Source organism: Ranitomeya variabilis, chromosome 2, assembly GCF_051348905.1.
Source record: "Ranitomeya variabilis isolate aRanVar5 chromosome 2, aRanVar5.hap1, whole genome shotgun sequence".
Lineage (NCBI taxonomy): Eukaryota > Metazoa > Chordata > Amphibia > Anura > Dendrobatidae > Ranitomeya > Ranitomeya variabilis.
In genome coordinates this window covers 404,799,334-404,814,752 of record NC_135233.1, presented here as the reverse complement: position 1 = coordinate 404,814,752, position 15,419 = coordinate 404,799,334, and the positions used below count along the sequence as shown (strand labels likewise).

General features: G+C 44.5%; 1 long non-coding RNA gene across 1 annotated transcript in view; it reads left to right on the top strand.

Annotated features, from left to right (window-relative positions):
* Nucleotides 1-2,343: 2,343 nt before the first annotated feature.
* LOC143809523 (uncharacterized) overlaps nt 2,344-15,419 on the top strand; it is a 16,726-nt gene continuing 3,650 nt past the window's right edge. Inside the window, exons 1-3 of the long non-coding RNA XR_013222316.1 lie at nt 2,344-2,489; nt 2,901-2,983; nt 5,245-5,493. This is a non-coding gene — a long non-coding RNA (uncharacterized LOC143809523). The remainder of the gene's footprint in view (nt 2,490-2,900; nt 2,984-5,244; nt 5,494-15,419) is intronic.

Here is a 15,419-nt window from a genome sequence, read left to right as displayed (position 1 = left end):
TGTCATCTCCCCTGTAAATAGTATATACCTGTGTGTCATCTCCTCCTGTATATAGTATATATCTGTATGTCATCTCCTCCTGTATTAGCCCTCGTTCACACGTTATTTGGTCAGTATTTTTACCACAGTATTTGTAAGCTAAATTGGCAGCCTGATAAATCCCCAGCCAACAGTAAGCCCACCCCCTGGCAGTATATATTAGCTCACACATACACATAATAGACTGGTCATGTGACTGACAGCTGCCGGATTCCTATATGGTACATTTGTTGCTCTTGTAGTTTGTCTGCTTATTAATCAGATTTTTATTTTTGAAGGATAATACCAGACTTGTGTGTGTTTTAGGGCGAGTTTCGTGTGTCAAGTTGTGTGTGTTGAGTTGTGTGTGGCGACATGCATGTAGCGACTTTTGTGAGATGAGTTTTGTGTGGCGACATGCGTGTAGCAACTTTTTGTGTGTCGAGTTGCATGTGACAGGTTAGTGTAGCAAGTTGTGTGCAGCAAGTTTTGCGCATGGCGAGTTTTGCGCGTGGCGAGTTTTATGTGTGGTGCGTTTTGAGTATGTGCAAGTTTTGTGTGAGGCAACTTTTGCATGTGTTGCAACTTTTGTGCATGTGGCAATTTTTCTGCGTGTGCAAGTTTTGCGTGTGGCGAGTTTTCCATGAGGTGAGTTTTGCACGTGTGGCGAGTTTTGCATGCGGAGAGTTTTGCGCGTGGTGAGTTTTGAGCGGCGACTTTTGTGTTTCGACTTTTATGTGGCGAGGTTGGTGTATGTGTGGTGAAATGTGTGCTGAGGGTGATATATGTGTTCGAGCACGTGGTAGTGTGTGGCGCATTTTGTGTGTGTGTTCATATCCCCGTGGTGGTGTGGTGATTATCCCATGTTGGGGCCCCACCTTAGCAACTGTACAGTATATACTCTTTGGCGCCATCGCTGTCATTCTTTAAGTCCCCCTTGTTCACATCTGGCAGCTGTTAATTTGCCTCCAACACTTTTCCTTTCATTTTTTCCCCATTATGTAGATAGGGGCAAAATTGTTTGGTGAATTGGAAAGCGCGGGGTTAAAATTTCACCTCACAACATAGCTTTGACGCTCTCGGGGTCCAGACGTGTGACTGTGCAAAATTTTGTGCCTGTAGCTGCGACGCCTCCAACACTTTTCCTTTCACTTTTTCCCCATTATGTAGATAGGGGCAAAATACACAAACTGTATGCTACAATTAGCAAGAAGATGTCACGGAGTTTCCCAGTGTAATACATAGTATAACCTTATCCCAGCTTACTATTCAGGGGGATGTTATTAGACTTGAGGTGGGCATGCCACGCTGCCTGACCGATTGAATATAGTGGGGCCAATAAGGCTGACTGATGAATAGTGTCGTACACTTGGGACTCATCGCACTAACCTATTGACGGCACTCTTAATATTAGGAGTCCTTCCATTTAAAAGAAATTCCTGATTCATGAATGTTGGGTTTGTGCTGTGGAGTAAAGCATGGAGCAGCAACTGGAACCTCGAATTTGTCACCATGTTTGTTCTACTTCATATGAGAGGAGCCTGATGTAGGAGCAGAGATCCTCCTAATTCCAGCGATGTGTCACTTACTGGGCTTCTTGCTGCCATGTTGATAAAATCAGTGTTTTCTCTTCTGTAGCTGAGCTCTGCATAACCCCGCCCATATCACTGATTGGCAGCTTTCTGTGTATAACCCCACCCACACCGCTGATTGGCAGCTTTCCGTGTATAACCCCGCCCACACCGCTGATTGACAGCTTTCCGTGTATAACCCCGCCCACACCGCTGATTGACAGCTTTCCGTGTATAACCCTGCCCACACCGCTGATTGACAGCTTGCCTGTGTATAATCCCACCCACACCACTGATTGGTAGCTTTATGTGTATAATCCCACCCACACCACTGATTGACAGCTTTCTGTGTATAACCCCACCCACACCACTGATTGACAGCTTGCCTGTGTATAATCCCACCCACACCGCTGATTGACAGCTTTCTGTGTATAACCCCACCCACACCGCTGATTGGCAGCTTTCGGTGTATAACCCCACCCACACCGCTGATTGACAGCTTTCTGTGTATAGCCCCACCCACACCTCTGATTCACAGCTTTCCATGTATAACCCCGCCCACACCACTGATTGGCAGCTTTCTGTGTATAACCCCGCCCACACCCCTGATTGGCAGATTTCTGTGTATAACCCCACCCACACCACTGATTGGCAGCATTCTGTGTATAACCCCGCCCACACCTCTGATTGGCAGCTTACTGTGTATAACCCCGCCCACACCGCTGATTGACAGCTTTCTGTGTATAACCCCTGCCAAACAGTTGCAACTGAAACTTTATAGAGCTCTGCAATCTTAGAAATGCAGCCCCCCCCCGTCCAGAGGTCGTGGGTGGTATAGCAGCTCAGGACTAACTTTCAATACCGCAAACAACCTGTGGCCAGATGTGGCGCTGGAAGAAGGTAGCCTTGTTTTTCTGAATGCTTCTCTACACCTTTTACACAAAACCAAGACATGAAATGTTGGTAATTTCATTGTTCACTTTGATTATTTTTGTGATTTGTTCCATCTCTGTCACGAGTGCCGCAGAGGGAGCAGCCGCCTACGTGGCACATTTCATATTGATATCTGTATCTCTCGACCTTGCGGTGTACAATTTACCGTGGTTGAGTTTTCATTGATTCTTTAGTTTTCTTTTATGCTTTTCATTCATCTTATGTTAATGTGTTGCGTCAGGCACTGAATGACCTTTTCTTGTTGCTGCACCATTTATTTCATTCTGCAATAATTGACTGATTTCATGCTCATCAATAACAAACCAAAATATATTTCACCCCGATGAGATTTGTCATCGTTATGTTCAATTATTGTAGGGATTAAAAGGAAAGTGAGAAGATGAGGATGTGCTGGTAACGGAGGAATGCTGCGCCACCCATCGGAGCTGTGGCCACAAGTGGTACTGCAACAGACCGTCATTATGGATATGTCTGTGAAACAAGTGTAATGAAAACTGGACAGTTATTAGGCTTCATTGTCTTCTGCCACTATGACCAGTGGCATCACCAACATGACCAGTGGCATCACCAACATGACTAATGACATCATCAATATGACCAGTGGCGTCACCAACATGACCAGTGGCATCTCCAACATGACCAGTGCATAACCAACATGACCAGTGACATCATCAACATGACCAGTGACATCCCCAACATGACCAGTGACATCATCAATACGACCAGTGGCATCACGAATATGACCAGTGGCATTATTTTTATTATTATTTATTTATATAGCACCATTAATTCCATGGTGCTGTACAAGGGGTAAGGGGTTACATCAAAATACAAATATCACTTAGCTTGTTTACTGTAACAGTGACAGACTGGTACAGAGGGGAGAGGACCCTGCCCTCACGGGCTTACATTCTACAGGATGATGGTGAAGGAGACAGTAGGTCGGGGGTTGCAGTAGCTCCGATGGTGTTGAGGTGGCCGTGTGGTCATTACAGGCTGTAAGCATCTTTGACTAGGTGGGTTTTCAGGTTTATTTTGAAGGATCCGAATGTGGTTGATAGTCAATGTGTTGGGGCACAGAATTCCAGAGGATGGGGGATATTAGGGAGAAGTCTTGGATGCGATTGGATGAGGAGCAAATAAGCATGGAGGATAGAAGGAGGTCTTGGGAGGACCGGAGATTTCGTGAGGGAAGATATTGAGAGATCAGTTCGTAAATATACGGAGGAGAAAGGTTTTGGATGGCTTTGTATGAGGTCAGTGTTAGTAGTTTAAACTGGATACGCTGGGAAATTGGGAGCCAGTGAAGGGATTTGCAAAGAGGGGAAGCAGGTGGTATCGCCAACATGAGCAGTGACATCACCAACATGACCAGTGGCATCACCAACATGACCAGTGACATCACCAACATGACCAGTGGCATCACCAACATGACCAGTGACATCACCAACATCACCAGTGACATCACCAACATCACCAGTGGCATCACCAACATGACCAGTGGCATCACCAACATGACCTGTGGCATCACCAACATGACCAGTGACATCACCAACATGACCAGTGGCATCACCAACTTGACCTGTGGTATCACCAACATGACCAGTGGCATCACCAACATGACCTGTGGCATCACCAACATGACCAGTGACATCACCAACATGACCAGTGACACCACCAACATGACCTGTGGCATCACCAACCTGACCAGAGGCATCACCAACATGACCTGTGGCATCACCAACATGACCTGTGGCATCACCAACCTGACCAGAGGCATCACCAACATGACCTGTGGCATCACCAACCTGACCAGAGGCATCACCAACATGACCAGTGACATCACCAACATCACCAGTGACATCACCAACATCACCAGTGGCATCACCAACATGACCAGTGGCATCACCAACATGACCTGTGGCATCACCAACATGACCAGTGACATCACCAACATGACCAGTGGCATCACCAACTTGACCTGTGGTATCACCAACATGACCAGTGGCATCACCAACATGACCTGTGGCATCACCAACATGACCAGTGACATCACCAACATGACCAGTGGCATCACCAACATGACCAGTGACATCACCAACATGACCAGTGGCATCACCAACTTGACCTGTGGTATCACCAACATGACCAGTGGCATCACCAACATGACCTGTGGCATCACCAACATGACCTGTGGCATCACCAACATGACCAGTGACATCACCAACATGACCAGTGGCATCACCAACATGACCTGTGGCATCACCAACCTGACCAGAGGCATCACCAACATGACCTGTGGCATCACCAACATGACCAGTGGCATCACCAACATGACCAGTGACATTGCCAACATGACCAGGGGCATCACCAACATGACCAGTGACATCATTACTACAACAAGTAACATCACTTTCACAAACAGTGATATCCCCATTATAATCAGCAACAATCCTTATAACCAGTGGCATCACCACTATAACCATTAGCATAACCAATATGACCAGTGACATCACTACTACTATCGGTGACATCACTAGTATGATCAGTGATGTACCCACTATAACAGGGCACCAGTCCATTGTCCAGGTCAGTAATTAGTGGCCCCAGTACCGGAGCCCTGTGAATTTTCTTACTTTCAGACATTCCTAACTCTTCTTTTTATTTTATTATCATCATCTTTTCACTATTTTATTTACAGGCCAGCTAATCAAAAGAAGAGTTGGGAAAGCTGAGAGGAAGAAAATTCACAGGACTCCTATTCTGTGGTCATAGATTACTGACCCGGACAATGGACCAGCATTTTGAGAATCCATTCTTCCTCTCTACCAGTAACATAGTTGATGAAATCAGTTCAATCAGCAGTATGACCAGTGATGTATTAAATATGACTAATGACATCACCAGTGAGATCGATGACATCACCACTATGACCTATGACATCACCATGGTAAGTAACGTCATTATTATTGCCAATGACATCATTAATGTGACCAGTGACATCATCACCATGACCAGTGAGATCTCTAAAATAGCAAGATACATCACTAATGTAACAGTGACATCACCACTATGACCATCAACATCACCACCATGACCAGTGACATGACCAACATGACCACTGACATCACCACTCTCACCAGTGACATCACCACTATGACCAGTGACATCACCACTATCACCAGTGATATCACCACTATGACTATTGATATCACCACTATGAACAATGACATCACCACCATGACCAGTGACATCACCACCATGACCAGTGACATCACCACCATGACCAGTGAGTGACATCACCACTATGACCAGTGACATCACCACCATTAGTAGTGACATCACCACTATGACCAGTGACATCACCACCATTAGTAGTGACATCACCACTATGACCAGTGACATTATCACTATGAGCAGTGACATCACCACCATGACCAGTGACATCACCACTATGATCAGTGACATCATCACCATGACCAGTGACATCGCCATTATGACCAGTGACATCATCACCATGACCAGTGACATCACCACTATGACCATCAACATCACCACTATGACCAGTGAAATCACCACTATCACCAGTGATATCACCACTATGACTATTGATATCACCACTATGAACAATGACATCACCACCATGACCAGTGACATCACCACCATGACCAGTGACATCACCACTATGACCAGAGACATCACCACCATGACCAGTGAGTGACATCACCACTATGACCAGTGACATCACCACCATTAGTAGTGACATCACCACTATGACCAGTGACATTATCACTATGAGCAGTGACATCACCACCATGACCAGTGACATCACCACTATGATCAGTGACATCATCACCATGACCAGTGACATCGCCATTATGACCAGTGACATCGCCATTATGACCAGTGACATCACCATTATGACCAATGACATCACGACCATGACCAGAGAGCATCACAAGCCTTTACTGACAGCAAGTTACAGCATTGGTCCCACGCTATGGATGCACCTAAAGCACAGGGAGAGTTTGCTCCGAGTCCCAGGGTTCAGTTGCACCTCCGTCTTATCCTGAACACATCACCGCAGTAGTTACAACCTTTATCCCATTTTATAATAAGATCAGGCAGATGTATAATGTCACCGGGTCTGAGATCCACATTCATGTAGTAATGACGCTTTGGATTCGGAGGTTTAGAACATAAAACCTCATCATGAAACTTGGTAACTAAGAAATCTCAGGCGATGGCAAAGAGAGTGGTGGAGAGGCGAACTCCATTAGTGATACTATTTAAAGTGACAGCTCCAGGATGAGCTGCGAATAAGAAGAGCTAATTCCAACTTCTCAGGCTAGAAATACTTCTAATGGAAAGGTGCAAAGTCTTCTGGATAAGAATTTAAGAGACATAGAGAGGGAAAGATAGTGACATAGTAACACATACAATGTATATATCAAAGAAAGAAAGCAAGAAATGAAATCTACACATGTAAAGATCAATCTAATATACAGTACATACAAACAGTATATAATAATAATATAATAATCATCATTATTTTTATATAGCGCTAACATATTCTGCAGCGCTTTACAGTTTGCAATCAGTATATACAGTATATATATCTATATTGTGAGGCAGTGACCGGTGTTACATGTGAGGGTCACTATGTGTCCCACAGAATGCGCTCAGAAGCATATGGAGGCCGCGGGAGAGCATTGCAGTCACAGGCATAGCTGTGGTTGCAATGTGGAATAAAAGTGAGTGTTGGCTTTGGACATGCCATTTGTTCAATGCAGATTTAGGAAAACCTGTCATGGGCTTTTATTTTTTAAACGGTCTACAGGAAGGTAGTGGAGCAGTCCTTTTCTTCCCCGGGCCAGGTTTTCCATGTGGCCTATGGCCTCAGGTTGTTTGTAAAAACCTCTGAAGCAGGGTTTGGGTGTGTCAGTGAGAGTGGAGTTTTGCAGTGAGCAGAGCGAACTCCTGGCACCCCATAGTAAGATACGGTGGTGCAATCGCCCTCGGCAACCGGACGCACTAATGGACTGTCTCGTTTCCCGGTTGCGATTCGGAGGATACCGTGTGCTGTGCACTGTGTGAGTTTTTGACATTAAACATGTTTTGCTGTGAACTTTCCCTGTTGCCACTGCCTGTCCCACTGCACGCACCCCTCTGTACTACTATATATTCATATATACTTCCTTATAAAATCACTAAAAGGCCATGTTCACAAGCTCAGTATGTGGTCAGTATTTTACATCAGTATTTATACACCAAAGCCATTAGAGGAACAATCATAGGAAAAGTCTAATAAATCCGGAGATGTTATCATGCTCGTGTGCTAACCGAGTGTCTTCACGTGCTCGAAAAGTATGTCCGAGTCCCTGCGCCTGCCTGTCTCATGGCTGTTCGACAGCCGCAACACGTGCAGGGATTGTCTGTTTGTTAGTTGTGCTGCGGCTGTCCAACAGCCATGAGACATGCAGGTGCGGGGACTCGGACATACTTTTCCAGCACGTGAAGACACTAGGTTAGCACCTGAGCACGATAACACCTTATCTGAGCACGTTCGCTCATCACTAGTCACGTCTGCGTTTTTCGCCCACTCCTGGTTTTGCTTATAAATACTGATATAAAATACTGACCACTAGTGTTGAGCGATACCTTCCGATATTTGAAAGTATCGGTATCGGATTGGATCGGCCGATATCCAAAAAATATCGGAAATCGCCGATACCGATACCCGATACCAATACAAGTCAATGGGACACAAATATCGGAAGTGATCCTGGATGGTTCCCAGGGTCTGAAGGAGAGGAAACTCTCCTTCAGGCCCTGGGATCCATATTCATGTAAAAAATAAAGAATAAAAATAAAAAATATGGATATACTCACCCTCGGACGAGCCCTGGCTGTCACCGCTGCAACCGGCAGCCTCCGTTCCTAAGAATGCAGAGTGAAGGACCTTCGATGATGCCGCGGCTTGTGATTGGTCACGTGACCGCTCATGTGACCGCTCACGCGACCAATCACAAGCGGCGACGTCATCGCAGGTCCTACACTCACTGCATTCTTAGGAATGGAGGCTGCCGGTTGCACCGCTGAGGTCCAGGGTCCGCCGGAGGGGTGAGTATATCCATATTTTTTATTTTTATTCTTTATTTTTTACATGAATATGGATCCCAGGGCCTGAAGGAGAGTCTCCTCTCCTCCAGACCCTGGGAACCATACGCATCGCACACGCCTTGGAACTTATAGGAACTTCCGATTCCAATTTCCGATATCACAAAAATATCGGAACTCGGTATCGGAATTCCGATACAGCGAATATCGGCCGATACCCGATATTTGCAGTATCGGAATGCTCAACACTACTGACCACATTTTGCATTTACATGGATGTCCCAATGAATCCCATTCTGTCACCTCCGTACTCCTCTGGTACCCCCTAATCCTGTAGATATATGTATTTATTGTGCCACGTTCACATACAATGAAGTCGTGCTTCTCTGCGGTATATGCACCCGACCTGACAAGTGTCGGGTCATCACATTCCGGTCATGTGTTTGGCTGATTTTCACCATTTTGCCCTGGATTTCTGGAGAAAAGGTAAAGTGTCTTCTTGCATATTGATTCTGCTGGTTCAGTGTGTCAGACTCTCCACTGTGACGAGCTCCACAGGGATCCGGCTGACAAGCCGCCATCATCACAGGCTCCCGCTGAGGGGTGACAAGTATAATGAAGAGCACAAGTGCCCATCATCGAGGCTCAGCAGAGAGGAGCAATACATCAGAGGAGAGGTGCCAACTGCGCAGAACTGGGCGCCTGTGGCATCTGACACACCACCCTGTGTCATGGGGTTTTGTAGTTATTTTCTAATGTTATTTGCAAACAATTATTGTATTTTTACGTCTTTCCGTGTTAATATAATAATAATGTATTCTATTGTGTTCCGTAAGATGTTTTACTCATATGACGGAAATGTTTGCAATGTTTTATCGATGTCCATTCTAACACTGATGTCCTGTGTCTAGTATCAGCGGTAACAGATCTGGGGGGAAAGCACGACAACCTGCAACCACAAACATGGCCTGACAACAGTGGCTGTGGTGGAGGAGCCACAGGGGGATGAAATGTAGAGGAGGAGCCATTGGGAAAGAGCTGCAGAGGATGAGTCACAAGGAGGAGCCACAGATGAAAGAAGCATAGGGGATGAGCTGCAGGGGAGGAGTCCCAGGAGATGAGTCGCAGGGGAAGAGCTGCAGGGGAGGAACAGCAGGAAAGGAACCACAGAGGATGAGCTACAGTGGGGAAACACAGGGGAGGAGTCTCAAGGAAGGAGCCGCAGGGGATGAGCTGCAAGAGATGAGCTGCAGGAAAGGAACCACAGAGGATGAGCTACAGTGAGGAAACAAAGGGGAGGGGCCTCAAGGAAGGAGCCACAGGGGATGAGCTGCAAGAGATGAGCCACATGAGATGAGTTGCAGGGGATGAGGTGCAGGAGATGAGCTGCAGAAAAGGAACCACAGAGGATGAGCTACAGTGGGGGAACACAGGGGAGGAGTCTCAAGGAAGGAGCCTCAGGGGATGAGCTGCAGAGGATGAGCCACAGGCGATGAGTCGCTGGGGAAGAGCTGCAAGGGGTGAGCTGCAGGGGAAGAGCCACAGGGGAAAAGCCACGGGGGAAGAGCTGCAGGGGAGGAACCACAAGCAAAGAGCCACCGGGGAGGACCCGCAGGGTAGTGGCCAGAGGGGAAGAACTACAGAGCATGACAAACAGGGGAGGAGCCAAAAAACTTCAATACACAGCAATGTAAAAACGACATTGTTGTGCACAAGTCTTTGTTTCCAAACCCTGAAGGAGGTTAAAAGAAGTAGCATGTTCATTCTGCAGATGAATTCACCAGGAATCCGTTTGCTTATTATATTATTAATTACACAAAAAAAATCATCAGCAAAACCACAATGCTTCAGAAAAAACTGCTGGCTTATTCCAGAAGCGGCTGTGATTAGGAGAACAAGGGCAAGAATGCCAGCACCTTACAGATGCCATTTGCACATACACATAAAGAAGATTTTCTTGTACATCCACTCCAGAAATTGAAAAAAAGCCCATGAGCTGTGGTGTCCCGCCTCTACTGCGCCAACAGACATGTGTGAAACTGGTGAGAAAACGTCAAAAGTCGCAAAATTTAAGGTTGTGCCTTCATTTTGTGACTTTTTCTAAGCTTTTATGTTAGATTTTTGGGAAGAAAATCGTCTCTGAGTCTTTTTGGAGAAGACATTGAGTGGAGACTTTAAGTGTTTGAGGATGATTTGAAGAAACATACAGAGAGGGAATTTAGATGATGAGTCCCAGATAGGACAGTGATAATGTAAAGTTGGGGAATTAATGGTGCTATGTAGCGGAGCACACTAAATGTACAAGAGTTTCTGCTCAGTTTCTGTTACAAAACTCAAAAACGTCAGTGTGAACTTATTCTTAGGCCACGTTCACACTGTCAGTACTTGGTCAATATTTTACTTCAGTATTTGTAACCAGGAGCTGGTGATAAATACAGAAATGATGGCGAGCTTCTGTAATACTTTTCCCCTCCTGGTTTTGGCAACAAATACTGACCAAATACTGATAGTGTGAATGTGGCCTTACAGGGGTATAATGTCCGCTATAGGGGTTTCCACTCACATAGGGGTCTATAAGAGGCAGAGCTCTTGGTGGGGTAGGTGCCAGCCGCACTGGACTTGTCACTGGAGCTTATGTTGTGACCGTCGCCCCATCTGCTTCATTTCTACAGGTTATATCAAATTTTACCTAAAACAATTTGCTGTAATAAGTTAAAAAAACTGAAGAATTAGTTTGAATGAATTCACGGCATAAAGTTATCACTCAAGGTAAAAATGTCAACACTGTATCATAATTACCTGCACATCTCTCCCATTGTGAGAGCCTCTCAGATGGATACAATTACCGATACATAATGATGTGCTGCTGCGGCGTGTTGACATTATTAGAATATAATATAGACTCCATGATTAGAATATAATATTGTTCTAATGGGAAACATTCAATATTCTGGGATTCTTCTAAATGGCAAGTCTCATAAGTGTGACTCCGAGGAGGCCGCAATGCTGTGATGTGACAGCTCCGACACTCGGGTGACGGTAACGACCGCAGATGAGAGCGCTAATTGTTAGATTATAATCATTAAAGGTGACCTTGGGGGCATGCTGTTTGGGGGGTTGTTATCCTTCTAGTAATGTCTCTAGCATCGGGGGGGAGCTGATAATCCTTACTGTATGCGCTATTCTGCCGATGTCATTTGCAGATTGATGCCATTAAATAGGAGTTGTTGTGGAGTCCAGACTACATCTATAGATCACACATATATTTTATAATCACATATTTTTACATAGTAACATAGTTAGCAAAGCTGAAAAAAGCCATTTGTCCATCCAGTTCAGCCTATATTCCGTCAGAATAAATCCCCAGATCTCCGTCCTTCTAAAGAACCTAATAACTGTAAGATACAATATTGTTAAGCTCCAGGAAGACATCCTGGCCTCTCTTGAACCCCTCGACTGAGTTCGCCATCACCACCTCCTCAGGCAAGGAATTCCAGATTCTCACTGCCCTAACAGTAAAGAATCCTCTTCTATGTTGGTGGAAAAACCTCTCCTCCAGACGCAGAGAATGCCACCATCCTTGGTATAAACAGATCCTCGGAGAGATATTTGTATTGTCCCCTTATATACTTATACATGGTTATTAGATCGCCCCTCAGTCATCTTTTTTTCTAGACTAAATAATCCTAATTTTGCTAATCTCTCTGGGTATTGTAGTTCCTCCATCCCCTTTATTAATTTTGTTGCCTTCCTTTGTATTCGCTCTAGTTCCATTATATCCTACCTGAGCACCGGTGCCCACAACTGTACACAGTCCTCCATGTGCGGTCTAACCAGGGATTCGTACAGAGGCAGTATTATGTTCTCATCATGTGTATCCAGACCTCTTTTAATGCACCCCATGATCCTGTTTGTCTTGGCAGCCGCTGCCTGGCACTGGCTGCTCCAGGTAAGTTTATCATTAACTAGGATCCCCAAGTCCTTATCCATGTCAGATTTACCCAGTGGTTTCCCGTTCAGTGTGTAATGGTGATATTGATTCCTTCTTCCCATGTGTATAACCTTACATTTATCATTGTTAAACCGCATCTGCCACCTCTCGGCCCAAGTTTCCAACTTATCCAGATCCATCTGTAGCAGAATACTATCTTCTCTTGTATTGACTGCTTTACATAGTTTTGTATCATCTGCAAATATCGATATTTTACTGTGTAAACCTTCTACCAGATCGTTAATAAATATGTTGAAGAGAATAGGTCCCAACACGGACCCCTGCGGTCCCCACTGGTCACAGCGACCCAGTTGGAGAATATACCATTGATAACCACCCTCTGCTTTCTATCACAAAGCCAGTTACTTACCCATTTACACACATTTCCCCCAGACCAAGCATTCTCATTTTGTGTACCAACCTCTTGTGTAGCACGGTATCAAACGCTTTGGAAAAATCAAGATATACTACGTCCAATGACTCACCTTGGTCCAGTCTATAGCTTACCTCTTCATAAAAACAAACTGATTAGATTGATTTGACTGGAGCGATTCTTCATAAAACCATGCTGATATGGAGTTACACAGTTATTCTCATTGAGATAATCCAGAATAGCATCCCTCAGAAACCCTTCACATATTTTACCAACAATAGAGGTTAGACTTACTGGCCTATAATTTCCAGGGTCACTTTTAGAGCCCTTTTTAAATATTGGAACCACATTTGCTATACGCCAGTCCTGTGGAACAGACCCCGTTGCTATAGAGTCCCTAAATATAAGAAATAATTACTTGTCTATTACATTACTTAGTTCTCTTAGTACTCGTGGGTGTATGCCATCCGGACCCGGAGATTTACCTATTTGAATCTTATTTAGCCGGTTTCGCACCTCTTCTTGGGTTAGATTGGTGACCCTTAATATAGGGTTTTCTTTGTCTCTCGGCATTTCACCTAGCATTTCATTTTCCACCGTGAATACCGTGGAGAAGAAGGTGTTTAATATATTAGCTTTTTCCTCGTCATCCACAGCCATTCTTTCCTCACAATTTTTTAAGGGGCCTACACTTTCACTTGTCATTCTTTTACAATTGATATAGTTGAAGAACAGTTTGAGATTAGTTTTACTCTCCTTAGCAATGTGCTTCTCTGTTTCCTTTTTGGCAGATTTAATTCATTTTTTAGATAAAGTATTTTTCTCCCTATAGTTTTTAGAGCTTCGTCGGTGCCGTCCTGCTTTAGTAGTGCAAATACTTTCTTTTTACTGTTAATTGCCCCTCTTACTTTTTTGTTTAGCAGCATTGGGTTTTTCATATTTCTTGTCCTTTTATTCCCATAAGGTATAAACCACTTACAGTGCCTAACAAACAGGCAATCCCCACATGTATTCAGGCGGTCTAGCAGCCACAAATCATGCAGCTGGGCCAACAAAAACGAAATCTCCGAGCACCCCAAAATACTCGGAGGACACCCGAGCATGTCGGGAAAACCCGAGCAAGTATACTCGCCCATCACTATAAGGGATGTTTTTAAATGCTCAGGAAGCCTTTGCAGGAGTTTTTTGTTAATTATTCTAATTTACTGACATAATGACTTTTGGGTTTTCATTGGCTGTAAACCATAATCATCAACAGTAACAGAAGTAAACGCATGAAATAGATCACTGTGTGTAATGGTTCTATAGAATATAAGAGATTCACTTTTTGTATTGAAGAACTAAAATAAATTTACTTTTTGATGATATTATATATATATTATATTTTGTGAGAAGCACTTGTACATATATATATATATATACACTCACCGGCCACTTTATTAGGTACACCATGCTAGTAACGGGTTGGACCCCCTTTTGCCTTCAGAACTGCCTCAATTCTTCGTGGCATAGATTCAACAAGGTGCTGGAAGCATTCCTCAGAGATTTTGGTCCATATTGACATGATGGCATCACACAGTTGCCGCAGATTTGTCGGCTGCACATCCCAAAGATGCTCCATACAAGGCAGGATGGATCCATGCTTTCATGTTGTTTACCCAAATTCTGACCCTACCATCCGAATGTCGCAGCAGAAATCGAGACTCATCAGACCAAGCAACGTTTTTCCAATCTTCTACTGTCCAATTTCGATGAGCTTGTGCAAATTGTAGCCTCAGTTTCCTGTTCTTAGCTGAAAGGAGTGGTACCCGGTGTGGTCTTCTGCTGCTGTAGCCCATCTGCCTCAAAGTTCGACGCACTGTGCGTTCAGAGATGCTCTTAGGCCTACCTTGGTTGTAACGGGTGGCGATTTGAGTCACTGTTGCCTTTCTATCAGCTCGAACCAGTCTGCCCATTCTCCTCTGACCTCTGGCATCAACAAGGCATTTCCGCCCACAGAACTGCCGCTCACTGGATTTTTTTTCTTTTTCGGGCCATTCTCTGTAAACCCTAGAGATGGTTGTGCGTGAAAATCCCAGTAGATCAGCAGTTTCTGAAATACTCAGACCAGCCCTTCTGGCACCAACAACCATGCCACGTTCAAAGGCACTCAAATCACCTTTCTTCCCCATACTGATGCTCGGTTTGAACTGCAGGAGATTGTCTTGACCATGTCTACATGCCTAAATGCACTGAGTTGCCGCCATGTGATTGGCTGATTAGAAATTAAGTGTTAACAAGAAGTTGGACAGGTGTACCTAATAAAGTGGCCAGTGAGTGTATATATATATATATATATATATATATATATATATATATATATATATATATATACAGTACAGACCAAAAGTTT